The sequence below is a fragment of the Arvicola amphibius genome, chromosome 3 (genome assembly GCF_903992535.2).
Source record: "Arvicola amphibius chromosome 3, mArvAmp1.2, whole genome shotgun sequence".
NCBI lineage: Eukaryota > Metazoa > Chordata > Mammalia > Rodentia > Cricetidae > Arvicola > Arvicola amphibius.
In genome coordinates, this window is record NC_052049.1 from 70,114,892 (window position 1) to 70,129,801 (window position 14,910).

Below are 14,910 nucleotides of genomic sequence, written 5' to 3' on the forward strand. Positions count from 1 at the left end.
CTAGGTAAGATTTCAAGTATTATATATTAGCTACATATGGATAGAATTAACAATCTTCTCTTTTTCCTGATTTTAATGGAATTTTATTGAGTTTCCCTATCTTTAGTTTAATGTTGACTGTGGGCTTGCTGTAAATCACCTTTATTATGTTTAAGTATTTCTTTTGTAGCCCTAGTCTCTCAAGGACTTTTATCATGAGGTCTAAATATCATTTAGATTTTGTCAAATGTCTTCTCTGCATCTAATGAAATGAACACGTGGGTTTTGTTTTTTCAGTTTGTTCATACTGTGGATTGTATTTATTGATTTACATATATTGAGTCATTTCTGCATCTCTGGGATGAAGCTCACATAACTGTGGTTGATGACCTTTTTAATGTGTTCTTGGATCCAGTTTGTAGAATTTTATTGAGCATTTTTGCATCTATGTTCATAAGGGAAATTGATCAATAATTCTTGTTGTTGGGTAGTTTTCTGGTTTAGCTACCAGGGTGATTGTGGCCTCATAAAATGAATTGGGCAATGTTTCTTCTGTTTCTATTTTGTGGAATGATTTGAGAAGTACTGGTGTGAACTCTTCTTTGAAAGTCTGATATAATTCTGCACTAAAACCATCTGGCCCTGAGCCCTGAGCTCTTTTTTTCTGGTTGTAAAACTTTTAATGACTTTTTCTATTTCATTTCAAAAAGGGTTATGGGACTGTGTATCTGTTTTAATTGTGTAACTGATGTTGATTTAACTTTTAGGTGATATGTATCAAGGAAATTAAATTATCCATTTCCATTAGTGTAGGGTGAAAAGGGCCAAGGAAAGACACCCTGAACTTGACTTGACCTTGGGACCAGGGCTTGAAATCACAGACCTATTCCTGAGCTTGCCACAGAGTTAGACTGCAGAATCCAACAAATCCCTGAGGTCCCTGTGCTTGAAATGTTACCAATCCCTGAACACAACGTGCCACCAACCCCTGAGCTTGACCCCCAAAATCAAACCACCAAAATCCATCAATCCCAAGCCACCCTGGAAAGCTCTGCCCACTTCCCCCCACTGAAAGAAATCCTATTTAAGATCTGTACCCTTTTCAGTTTGCTGCTGTTTCTCATCTGATGCAGTCACTCTCCTGGATTCTTCCTTCCCAATAAATCTCTTGTGTGACACCTGTGTGGTGTGACATTTTTACCAGTGAAGCCCAGCTGTGACAATTTTCACTGGAGCTGAGTGGTGCAGCTCAGAGCAGAACTGTAACAATTCCACAGGGGAAATCCTCTCCTACCAGAGCAGAGCTGTTGCATTGGGTAAACCTTTTCCTGGAGCAGCTCTGTAAGCTGCTGTACTTGGTGACTTTGTGGTCTCCCTTGGCTGCCAACTGCCAGGATACTTACATTTAGATTTCCCAGGTTGTTGGAGTGCAGGTATGTTCTTATGAGTGTGTTCTTATGGTTCTCTGGATTTCCTCAGTATCTGCTGTTTCATCTCAAATTTTGTTAACTTGGCCCTTCTCTCTCTGCTGTAGTGAATTTAGTTAAGGGTTTGTCTAATGGATTTTCTGCAAAGAATCAACTCTTCGTTTTATTGATTCTTTGTATTGTTTTTGTTTGTATTTTATTGATTTCAACACTGAATTTGAACATATCTTTCTGTCTATTCCTTTAGGGCATTATATTTTGTTGGGCCAAAATTATCTCAGGGCCTGTACCTTGAGGCCTATAGGACAGAAAAAAAAGCCTGTCTTGAGTACTTAGAGGCATGTAGGACAGAGAAAAGCACGACTCACGTTTGAGTAAGGATGAGACAGCAAAAATTAGGTAGATGCCCTCCAGACAGAGGGTAGGTTTGGCCGCCTCTCATTGGATGGAGGTACCCCCATGTCACACCATGTCACTTAAGCTATATAAGCTGAAGCTCAAGTAATAAACTGAGTTCCTGCTTGACTGACTCCCTATCATGTCTACCTCTGATTACCCTGTACATGGGGCTGTGGAATAGGCACTCACCTTTCCCTGGGGAATGAGGAGGCATAGCAACGACTAGGCAAATACAGAGGCTCAAGAAGCCTGGCAAATGAAGGCTCAAAGAAACCAGCAAGCTTTCAGGTCTGCTGATAAGTTGCTAGTGTGATATCTTTCTAATAATTTTATGAAGTCACTTGATGCTATGAACTTATCTCTTAAAACTACCTTCTCTCACAAGAGCTGGGCCTCTTTCCAAGCTGGCACTCCATAAGGATGTTCAGCTCAAACACCAAGACTGTAAAGCTCAATGGCGAGATGGGTTGGAGTCTGTCATCTCGCAGGCACTTCTGGAGCTGGAGAAGAACTCGGATCTCAAGGCGCAGCTGCGGGAGGTCGCGGCCAAAGAAACTGAAGTTGGTGGTGGCCGGGAAGTCATCATAATTTTTGTACCAGTTTCTCAACTGAAATCTTTCCAGAAAATCTAAGTACGGCTGGATCGTGAATTGGAGAAAATTTAGTGGGCAGCACATAATCTTCATTGCTCAGAGGAGGCTTCTGCCCAAGCCAACTCGGAAAAGCCCTACGAAAAATAAGCAAAAGCGACCCGGAAGCCGCACCCTTATCCTTGAGGACTTGGTCGTCCCAAGTGAAACTGTGGGTAAGGAGATCCATGTGAAACTGGATGGCAGCAGGATCATAAGGGTTCATTTAGACAAAGCACAGCAGAACAACGTGAAGCAAGAGGTCGAAACTTTTTCTGGTGTTTATGAGAAGCTCACGGGCAAGGATGTTGAGTTCCCAGAGTTTCAACTGTAACAAAAATGACTGAATAAAGTGTCATTTATAGTAAAATAAATAAATAAATAAAATAAAAATAAAAAATATAAAAACTACTTTCACTGTGTTACATCACTTTGGGTATGCTGTTTTTACTTCCACTCAATGTTAGAAGTCTTGAATTTCTTTCCTAATGTGTCTTGACTCATTTTTTTATTCAATAGGTATTTCTTCAGTTTCCCTGAGTTTGTTGTTGTTGCTATCCAAAATTAATCCATGGTGGTCAGATTGAATAGAGGATATTATTTCAATTTTGTTGTATCTGTTGAGATGTGCTTTGTGTCCAAGTATGTAGTCAACTTTGGAGAAAGTTCCACAGCTTCTGAGAAGATATATTCTTTTGTGTTTGGATGAAATGTTCTGTAAATAACTGTTAGGTTCATTTTGTTTATGACATCATATAGTCCAGCATTTCTCTGTTTATTTTTGTCTGCATGACCTATGACCTATCTATCACTGGGAGTAGTGTATTGAAGTTACCCACTATTACTGAGTGAGGGTAATATGTGATTTAACTGTAGTGATGTTCCTTTTATGAACTTGAGTGCCCTTCTGTTTGTACATGTATATTTAGAACTGCAATATCTTCTTGATGATTTTTTTCCTTTGATGAGAATTTAGTGTCCTTCCCTATCTCTCCAGATTAGTTTTGGTTTTAAGTCTTTTTGTCAGATACTGAAATGACTACACTGGCTTACTTCTTGGGTCCATTTACCTGGAATACCTTTGCCCATCCTTTTATCCTGAGGTGTTGTTTAACTTTGATGTCAAGGTGTATTTCTTGGATGCAGGAAAAGGATAGATCCTTTTATTTGAATCCAGTCTATTTGTCTGTATTTTTTTGGGGGTGGGGGGGAATGAGACCATTGATGTTGAGAGTTTTCAAAGAGCAGTGTTTGTTGATTTCTGGTTTTTTGTTTGTTTGTTTGTTTGCTTGCTTGCTTGTTTATGTGGTGGTGTAAGGTTTTGTCCTCTTTTGATTTTCTGGTCTGAAATTACTTTTTCCTTTTGTTTATTGGGTATAGTTAATCTTTTCAGGTTGAAAATTTCCTTCTAGTGCTTTTTGTTTAGCTGAATTTGTAGATACTGCTTAAATTTGGTCTTATTGTGGAATGTCTTTCTTTTTCCATCTATTGTGATTGAAAATTTGCAAAGAATAGAAGTCTGGGCTGGCATCTGTTGTCTCTTAGAGCATGCACGACATCTGTTCAGGCCTTTCTAGCTCATAAAGTCCCTATTGAGAAGCCAGGCATGATTCCAATAGGTCTGTATTTATAGGTTACTTGATCTCTTTCCCTTTCAGTTTCTAATATTCTTTCTTTGTTCCATACATCTAGTATTTTGATCTTTATGTGTCATGGGCAATTTCTTTCTAGTGCAGTTTATTTGGTATTCTTGTACCTTGATACACACCTCCTTCTTTAGGTTGGGGAAATTTTCTTCTATGATTTTGTTGAAAGTATTATATGTGAATTTGACCTGTGTTTCTTCTCCTTTCTCTATTTTTATGATTTGTAAATTTGGTCTTTTCATTGTGCCCTACATTTCCTGGGTGTTATATGCCTTGATTATTTTTTAGATTTATCGTTTTTTTTGACTGGTGTATCCATTTCTTCTATCTTGTCTTCCATGCTTGAGATTCTCTCTTTTACCTCTGAGGTTTTTGTTTTACTTCTTAAGTTTTCTTTTCCAGTTTTACTTTAGTTTGTGTTTTCTTTAGTTATTCTATTTATGCTTTAATGTCTTGAACAGATTTCTTCATTTCATTCCATTATTTATGTTTTCATCTATTACAATAATGGTTTTATTTGCATTCTCTTTAAAGTCCTTGAACACCTTTATAATAAACAACTACTTTGAAGCTCATATCCTGTGCCTTCTCTATATTGCATCTCTCAGGGCCTACTGTTGTAGAATTGCTAGTTTTTGGTGGAGACATGGTCATGGGTGTTAACAATTGTGTTTTATGTTGGTATCTTCTGGGTGTTGATGTCCACTTTTGTCTTCGTTGGTGTTCCAGGTTCTGTTTTCTCTTGCCCTCCCTGCATCTTAAGACAGTGTGGCCGGGCGGTGGTGGTGCACGCCTTTAATCCCAGCACTCAGGAGGCTGAGGCAGGCGGATCTCTGAGTTCGAGGCCAGCCTGGTCTACAAGAGCTAGTTCCAGGACAGGCTCTAGAAACTACAGGGAAACCCTGTCTTGAAAAAAACCAAAAAAAAAAAAAAATAAAAAATAAAACCAAGACAGTGTGGCGGCTGTGGGTTTCCTGGTAGGCACTCAATAGGGAAAGCTTCTGAGGCCCTGTTTGGTGTGGATAGGGTTGTTCCTGTGGAACACAAGTTTCTAGGTGTTGAGAGCTGACAGGAAGGAATGTCGATGGGCTGCACAGGTGCAGCTGAGAATGTGCACAGGAGGGAGGAAAGATGGTTATGCCTTGAGGATCTGCAGAGTCCCCGAGGAATGAAGACAGAACCAACTCTTTGTCTTATTGATTCTTTGTATTGTTTTGTTTCTATTTTGTTGATTTCAGCTCTCAATTTGATTATTTCCTGCCATCTAGTTCTCTTAGGTGAGTTTGCTTCTTTTGTTTTAAAGTTTTCAAACGTTCTGTTAATTTACTAGTGTGGGATTTTTCCAGCTTCTTTACGTAAGCATTTAGTGCTATGAACTTTTCTCTTAACACTGCTTTCATTGTGTCCCATAAATTTGGTTATGTTGTGTGGTCATTTTCATTGAATTTTAGGAAGTCTTTCGTTTCTCCCTTTATTTCTTCCTTGACTCATTGATGATTCAGGTGAGCATTGTTTAATTTCCATGTGTTTGTGGGTTTTATGGAATTAATATTGCTTTTGACTTCTAGTTTTAAACCATGGTGATCTGATAAGGTACATTGGGTTATTCTAGTTTTTTGTATTTGTTGAAGTTTGTTTTGTTACTGAGTATGTTGTCAATTTTTGAGAAGGTTCCATGAGGTGCTGAGAAGAAGGTATATGCTTTTCTGTTTGGATGGAATATTCTATAGATGTCTGTTAAGTCAATTTGAGTTATAACCTCTGTTAGTTCCCTTATTTCTCTGTTCATTTTTTGTCTGACTGACCTGTCCAGTGTTGAGAGGGGAGTGTTGAAGTCTCCCAGTATTAGTGTGTGGGGTTTAATGTATGATTCAAGCTTTAGAAGTGTTTCTTTGGCATATAAGAGTGCCCTTATATTTGGGGCATAGATGCTAAGTATTGAGATTTCCTCTTGATGGATTTTTCCTGTGATTAATATGTAATGACCTTCTTTGTCTCTTTTGATTGATTTTAGCTTGAAGTTTATTTTGTTAGATATTAGGATAACTACACCTGCTTGTTTCTTAGGTCCATTTGATTGGAATATTTTTCCTAAGCCTTTACTCTGAGATGATGTCTGTCTTTGAGGTTGAGATGTGTTTCTTGTACGCAGAAGAAGAGTGGATTCTGTTTTTGTATCCAATCTGTTAGCCTGTGACTTTTTATAGGTAAGTTGAGTCCATTTATATTAAGGGATATTAATGACCAGTGATTACTATCTCCTGTTGATTTAGTTTTCATTTTTGGTGATGTTAATTTGTGCATTTTCCCCTTCTTTGTGATTTGCTGCTATAAGACCATCATTTGTCTGTGTTTTTGTTGGTGTAGTCAACTTCCTTTGGTTGAGTTTTCCTTCTAGTATTTTGTGTAGGGCTAGGTTTGTGGCTAGGTATTGGTGAAATCTAGTTTTGTCATGGAATATCTTGTTTTGTCTTTCTATGGTGATTGAAAATTTTGCTGGGTATAGTAGCCTGGGCTGGCATCTGTGGTCTCTTAATGTCTGCATAATGCTTGACCATTGTCTGTCTTTCATTGTCTTCAGTGAGAAGTCAGTTGTAGTTCTGATAGGTCTACCTTTATATGTTACTTGACCTTTTTCCTTTGAAGCTCTTAATATTTTTTATTCTGTATGTTTAGTGTTTTTATTATAATGTGGCAAAGGGACTTTTTGGATCCAGTCTATTTGTTGTTCTGTAAGCTTCTTGTATCTTCATAGGCATATCTTTCTTTAGGTTGGGCAAGTTTTCTTCTATGATTTTGTTAAATATATTTGAGTTGAACTTTTTCTCCTTCTTCTATACCTATTATTCTTAGATTTAGCCTTTTCATTGTGTCTCATATTTCCTGGATATTTTGGGTTAAGGTTTTGTTAGATTTAATGATTTAACTGATGAGTCTATTTCCTCTATTGTATCTTCAGCACTTGAGAGTCTTCCATCTCTTGTATTCTGTTGCTCATATTTGCATTTGTGGTTCCTGATCATTTTCTCATGATTTCTGTTTCTTTAATTTCCTCATCTTATGTTTTCTTTATTGTCTCTATTTCAGTTTTCAAGTCTTGAGTATTTTCTTCATATGTTTGATTGTTTTCTCTTGGTTTTCTTTAAGGAGTTCCCTGATGTCTTCAAATTTTTTGTTTGTTTCTTCCTTTCTTTGAAGGAATTTTTCATTTCCTCTTTAAGGGTTTCAAACATTCTCTTGAAGGTATTTTTAGGTCTTTTTCTTCTGCTTTATCTATATTTTGTTGTTCAAGTCATGCAGTTGTAGGATCTTTAGGTTTTACTAGTGTTGTGTTGCTCTTTGTAGTGATGCATGTGTTCTTACCTTTTCTACTCATCTTTTCCTCTAATAGGTGTGGTTGGGGCTGTCTGAAATTCTGTTGATTAATCTTCTAGGTGCCAATAAATTCAAAGCTCAGATGGTTGTTCCTCATGGTACACTCAGTGTCACAGTTCTAGTTATCTCTTTGGTTACTCTGTGTTCCTAATGATAGCTCAGGGCTCCTGTGCTCTGCTCTACTTCCTTGGATTTTGTTGTCTCAGGTTTACTTGGCCTAGGTTACAAGCTTTGACCTGTTTCTGTAAATTCTGGTCTGGATCCACTCCTGCAGAGGTCCCTAGCTTAGAGTTTGTCCTGCAAAGGTCTCTGGCTCTGGTCTGCTGCCTCGTAGTTCCCAGGCTCTAGTGCACCCAGAACCACAGAGGACCTGGCTCAGGCTTACTCCCTCAGAGGTCCTAGACTCACGCTCAGATCTGCAGAGGTATTAGGTTGCTGCCTATTCCCTTTGATGTTGGTCCCAGACCAACACCGGAACCCACAGAGTTCCTGGATCAGGCCTACTTCCTCTGAGGTCCCAGACTCATGCCTGTCCCCACAGAGATCTCTAGTTCCTGCCTACTCCCTTGAAGTTTCCAGATTCATGTCCGGACCCTCAGCAGTCTCTGGCTCTGGCTCACTCACTCAGCACTTACTCCCCTGTACCTGTTCAGGTAGAGTTTGTGGTCTCTGTTCTGCTCTGGACCAGGTCACTGGCTCAGTAGTGATGTGCCAGTGTCCAGGGACTGGATTGGCTCCTGGCTCCACTTTGTGTAGCCTGTTTCCTCAGGCCCACTCTGGCCTGTTCCCAGAGTGGTTAAGTGCCATGCCTGTGGAATTTGTTGCCTTAATCTTGCTTCGGCCCAAGGTGGAGTTTGTTGCCTCAAATCTACTTTGGCCTAGGTTATTGGCTTTTCTTTTAGTGATTTTTTTTTTAAATTCATCTTATGGTTTATTCTCTATAACAGTAAATGAAGAACTGGAAAGCTTGAGTGACAAGAACACCGACAAGAACACCTGCTCAGCAATAAATTAAATTAATTCAAAAGAGGCAAAGTTACATTAAAAAACACATAAGAACTCAGCATGCTCATTCTGAGCTCTCTAAAACTTCTGAGAACTGCCCTAAGTGCTTAGGACAGAGCGATGAGTAAGGCTTGGCCCTCCCTTTCACAGAGCACACAGTCTGGAGATGGGGGTGCCAACACATACACAAATAGCTCTGCGAGAAAGGCTATGCTGAATAAGAGAGGTACACGGGGTTAAAGAAAAGGATAAGATTATTTGTAGAGAAGGAGAAAGAGAAAGAGATTGTCACTTCAAATTCTAATGTGCCCACACTTGATCTTCAGATCTCCAACAAGTGCATTTTACCTGTCACTTTCCAATCTCATCCTTCCAGTGACTCAGGTAAACACATCTTTTAATCACTAGAAAAGACTAGTTGTTCTATTTTCAAGTTATGTCTGGAACTCATCCACCTTTCAGCAACTTATTACTATCACAGTGTTCCAAATTCCTATCATAGCTTGCCAGGATTAGGGTAATATCTTCACACTTAATCTGTCTGGCTCTACTCTTAACATTCTGAATTAGAATTCTACAAAGAGAGAGAAAGAACACAGTATTTATGTGTGTGTTTATGGGTGTGTATGAGCTAAAAGGGGAATCTATTAGGATAATTGGCTTGAATGATTACAGAAACTGAAGAGTTCTTTGGACTACTGTCTTGGTTGAAGACTATGGAATGTTGGTTTTCTTGTATAAGCCTCCAACACAAAAAGATGATGATATAACCCTCAGTCTGATGTAGAACTGTAAAACCCTAGGGGTTGTTCTTTGCTTGTTCAGGTCTTGGAGTCCTGGAGTTTTGATAGCTAACAGGAAAGGAGTATGTTCCAGTACTAAGACAAAGAAGATGCTATATTTTCTCTGTTACTTCTCTGTATCTGGGACCCTAGGCAATTGGATAATGTCCATCCACAGTGAGGTTCAGATCTTCCTAACTCAGACACCCAACTCACAAGCTAATCTTTGCTGGAAGCAGCCTCAGATGCAATGCTCTACTAGCTCTCTGGTCCTTAATCCAATCACATAAAAATCAACCATCACACATGATATGACTGTTTCTAAGCACAGCAGCCAAATAATCTTTTTAACATATAAAATATGTCATGTAATTCCTATAGTCAAAATGCTTTGAAGTCCTTACCAGGGCCCTGAATAATAGTACTTCTTGATTCCTCTCTGAATCACTACCACAGCATGTTTGTGCCTTAATGTCTATGAGATAAGCAAGACACAGAAAGACACGTACCACAGGTGAATCTAAGAGGTAATACCAGAGAAACAAAGTATAGCATGTGGCTTCTAGGGACTGAGAGAAGAATACATTGGAAATATGTTGTCAAAGGACGCAAAATTTCGGTGATGTGGGAAGAAAATATTCAAGAGAACCATTGGATTGATGATATGATGAGCTACTCATAGGTGTTTGCCTTGCCACATCTTGGCCTTTTGGTGTATGCCAGACATCTCAGTTCAAAGAAAGCTAACTATCTGCTCCTTTCCTAACTCCAACAGCTGAGGGCTGCCTTGGCAATGACTGCCATTTTCAGCCACCAAATGTCACCGATATGTCCTGGAGAGATATTATATTTTCTTTCTTATTTATTTATTTATTTATTTCTCTCTCTCTTTCTTTCTCTTTTTCTTTCTTTTCTCCTTTCTTTATTTTTTGAAACAGGGTTTTTCTGTGTAGCTTTGGAACCTGCACTGCCACTCACTTTATAGGCCAGGGTGGTCTCGAACTCACAGAGATCCGCCTGCCTCTGCCTCCCAAGTGCTGGGATTAAAGACCTGTGCCACCACCCCAGCAAGATATCATATTTTCAAGTACAAGGTTGTCCTTTTCCCCTAACTTAATATGACACAACTTTATAGATCTACATAGTAACACAATGTTGACAGATAAAAATAAAACTAATAAGACAAAGCTACCTGCAGTTCAAAAGAATGCACAGACTCATGTCCTGAGTTCTTCTTTAGTAGTAAATTTCCAAATAATTTCACCTTTGAAGGCTTTCCTCAGCGGCACAAATTATTATGAACTTCAAAGACATATCAGAGACCACAAACAAACTGCTTTGCTCTCCCAAATTCATAAATTCCATGGATTTCACTCAAAGAAGTTCAAGTTTCCCCTTCAGTGTTAGCATGATAACTTCCTTTTAATCAATGGTCCCAAGAGCTTTATTGTACTCAGATCTCTCACTTTCTTCAGTGTGCCACATGATCATATTGCTATGTTCATATTCCATAATTTAAAACAGGAACTTTCTCATTTTCTCTTGAAAGTTATTTCTGTATGATGTCTCTACATTAGGGGAGGTAGTTTAGATAGATTACCTGGTAGATAATTCAAAAAGAGAACATAGCATAAAATATTTTCAATGATGATAGATGTCAGTCTTGTCACCAAGCCTGTGCACCATGTCTCTGCTTTAACATTGGATAGAATAAGGTAGATGGGCAGCTAATAATGTATTATTTAGTAATCAATGTACAACTACAATGTACTGAAACACAGCACCACCAGGATTACAAACTATAAGCTATGATAACATTGCACATGGAGATCTTCATACATAATACTCATTTGAGATCTCAAAATGCAGTACATGCTATATGAAACCCTTCAATAATGTGTTCTTCAAATCAGTAGCCATTTATAATGATATGTCACACCTAAGAAGATAATATTATCTAGAAAAAAATTAAATGCAACATAAAATATTCCTATGTAAGTAGATGAAGTTCAGAAGCCAACTTATTTAATATAGTTTTATGTTACACCAGTTTACTCTATAAAGTAAAATACATAAGAAAAATTTTAATCCACAGCTTGCAAAAATGAACTATGCCCAAAGTATCTTCCTGAAAGAAGTCATCTCTAAGATGGACAGTGTGCTCTGAGCTTGTAGATTGGGGTTTCTGGGTATATTATTGGTATATCAGAGGGCTGAGGATAATTATTGAAGCTTAATACTTTGGATTGTGGTCTCTTTATTTGAAATGTCAATTTTACCAATCTAAATCAACAAATGTAGAACTTATTGTACCCAGGCTGTTCCCCCTCTGTCCCAAACACCCTTGGTAATCATTAATGTCCCTTTCACATTTGGAGGACGATTATTCTTCTTTTGCTCTTTCTGGCAAAGCACTGCACATTTCAAGGTAACTTACAACTGCCTGAGCAAATAGCATTAAGTGCTAAATTTATCTGAATAATCTAAAGTAATCAGCCGAAAATGTGCATTCCTAAGCTCTTAATATATGGATTCTCAAGACCTCAGCAAAGCATTTTAAAAACAATGAAAAGGGTCCACGGAAATAATAACAAGATACATATCACTGTAGCCTTGTCATTTATTCTATACTAATAGACTTTTACTTCAATTAAGCGTGAGATGAAAATAACAAAAACCTAATATATTAAACATGATCACTAAATGCCCTCAAATTTATTTCTTACCTTTAATAAATTAGCATCGTGATACTTTAATGGACTAGATTGGCCACCAGGAAGCTTGAGAGGAGTACCAAGTCATGCAGAAGTCACCTGTCCTCATTCAAGGTGGCCAGATCTGCCTAACAATATAACCATAGCCAGCTTCCCTCAGTTCATGACACCAGAGGAGAATAATCCACTAATGCCATCTTGGAGATTCCCTTGCATGGCCACATATAAACCCTTGAGCCCCCGGGACTTCTGTTTTGTTTTTCTGTATATGGGTGTTTTGTCTGCATGTATGTCTGTGGAAGCAAGAAAAAGGTATCAGAGCTCTGGAAACTGGACTTACAGTCAACTATGAGCTACTATGTGGGTGTTGGGAATCAAACCCAGGTCCTCTGGAAGAGCAACAAGTATTATAAACAGTTGAACCATCTCTCCAGCCCCTTCTTGGGCTTTTACTCAGAAACAATTAATATTTTTCCTTTGTCTTTTGGATGGATATGTTAAACTCTTAATGTAAGAGTTCACACTCCACTTCCCTTGAAACTTGAAGAATAAGAAATACACACAATTTATTAGAAATATATGTAATATAAAACAATTCCTGTGAGACTTGTTTGTAGGAGGAGGGTCCACTTGTTTGTCCCAGCCTCCTGCCTAGCTTAGCCCTGAAATAACCACAAAGAACTTGTATTAATTAGATCACTGCTTTGCCCATTATCTCTAACTTCTTATTGGCTAACTCTTATATATTAGTTTAACCCATCTCTATTAATCTGTATATCACCATGAGTTCATGGCCTACCAGCAAAGTCTCAGAACATCTATCTGTGGTGGCAAGTCCATGGTTTCTCCCTGACTCTGCTTTCTTCCTCCCAGAATTCAGTTCTGTCCTCACCGCCTACCCAATTTCTGCCCTATCAGGCCAGAGCAGTTTCTTCATTCATTAACCAATACAAGCAACACACAGAGAAGACTCCCACATTACTTGCTCAGTTTCAAGCCTCTATCTTTTTTTTGGTGGGGGGGGGTGATTTGAGACAGGGTTTCTCTGTAGCTTTGGAGCCTGTCCTGGAACTAGCTCTTGTAGACCAGGCTGGCCTCAAACTCACAGAGATTTGCCTGCCTCTGCCTCCTGAGTGCTGGGATTAAAGGCATGCGCCACCACTGCCTGGCCCTCAAGCCTCTATCTTAAAGGGAGAGTCCAACTCAGTATTTCTGCCCTAAAGTTTACAGTTTAAAACAGACTTTAAGATCCAAAGGGCAGAACCATGTGTACTTTCCTCTGAATGTATTGGACTCACTCGGCAGAGTGCTAATAGGATACTACTGGCTGGACACCTAGATCCTAGAGTGAAGCTACCTGGTGAAAAGGCTAAGTACACTGTGTGCTGTGGAATCTTTAGACAAGTCAAGGGAGCTTGTGTTTCCTCAGTAGGAAAATAGGGAAAGCACTGATAGTATCTCTGCTATCTCAAAGTATTGTTAGAATGATGGAATGACATCTAAGCAAAACTTTGATTACATTGCCAATGATAAACATAAAACAAATGCTTGATACACATGATAAGTAAGCAACATATTAGCAATTAGCATTTTAACTAAATATTTTCAAGGCTCTGAATCAGGTTACCTGATCTTTGCAAATGAACTAGGCTGATATTCAAGCTATGCCTTAAAGGATGCTAATGACTAATTGTATTTCCAAGTCTTTTCTAGATTCTGCTTTGACAAAGGTAGTCTGATTCCCTTTCCTCTTATCTTCATTGAGTTCATAGACACAGGGGTGACCTGCTCTTCCCTACTTGTGGTTTTCTATTTTTCTTGGTTCTGTGATGCATCGTGTATCATCAAAATAAACCCATGTGAGTAACACTGATCTTGTCTTTACTTTGTGTAATTTCCTAACTCAGAGCACTGGATTAAATATCAACACTTATTAACTATTACAAAATATTTTTGACTCTTAAATAAAATTAAATTCTTATTTTGAAGCCATAAACACTGGTTTTCAGGGGCATTATCCATTTTTAACAGTTAGTTCACTTTAATTACTTTTCCTTACTAAATGTAGCCTCAAGTGCTGATGTTCTTTTTTTTTTTTTTTTTTTTTTTTTTTTTTTTTTTTTTTTTTTTGGTTTTTCGAGACAGGGTTTCTCTGTGGCTTTGGAGCCTGTCCTGGAACTAGCTCTTGTAGACCAGGCTGGCCTCGAACTCACAGAGATCCATCTGCCTCTGCCTCCCGAGTGCTGGGATTAAAGGCGTGCACCACCACCGCCCGGCAAATGCTGATGTTCTTGCTTTAGTACCTACATCAACTGCCTTTTTGGTATTGTTATTTTCTGATTTTTAAAAAATATTTTCTAACTTGCTTATACATTTATTGCTTTAAGAGACAATCTTAACTATATTTCTTAATATCTGATAAAATGGAAGGATTTTCCTGTGGGAAGTTCCAAACTGTTTATGTTGTTTCCAGTAAACTAGATCCTAAGGATTTCTTTTTCTTTTTTAAAAAATTTTCCTGTTGTTGTTATTGGCATACACATATGTACATATATGTGCATTCATATTCTTCTCTATATATTTTAAGCATAAAACTAATATGGAAAACTTAGAGATCGATTTAAATTATTTTTAGTTTTTGAAAATAAAAATAGTAGGAACAAAAGGGACTCTTGATGGTTCAGCGTAAGAGCAAATTTCATTAATGCCCAGTTTGAGAACTGCAAACCAGACTATATGAGTTGTACCCAGTTCTCTTCAACATTGGCAGGTGAATATCAATCCTTGTGGGCCTTGTTTTTTGTCGTTTCCTGTAAGAAGATGTTAATGAATAATAAACAAACAAATGAGCTGTGAGATTTTGCACAGCTGCAAAGTTTGCTTTATACTGAACACATGCCTAAGAATATAACCATTTATATTTTTGGAGTTATTTATTTTTAAAAAATATAAAA

General features: G+C 38.1%; 1 pseudogene; it reads left to right on the plus strand.

Annotated features, from left to right (window-relative positions):
• The first annotated feature begins 2,225 nt into the window (after positions 1-2,225).
• Positions 2,226-2,768, plus strand: LOC119810446 (annotated as a pseudogene).
• Positions 2,769-14,910: the final 12,142 nt, after the last annotated feature.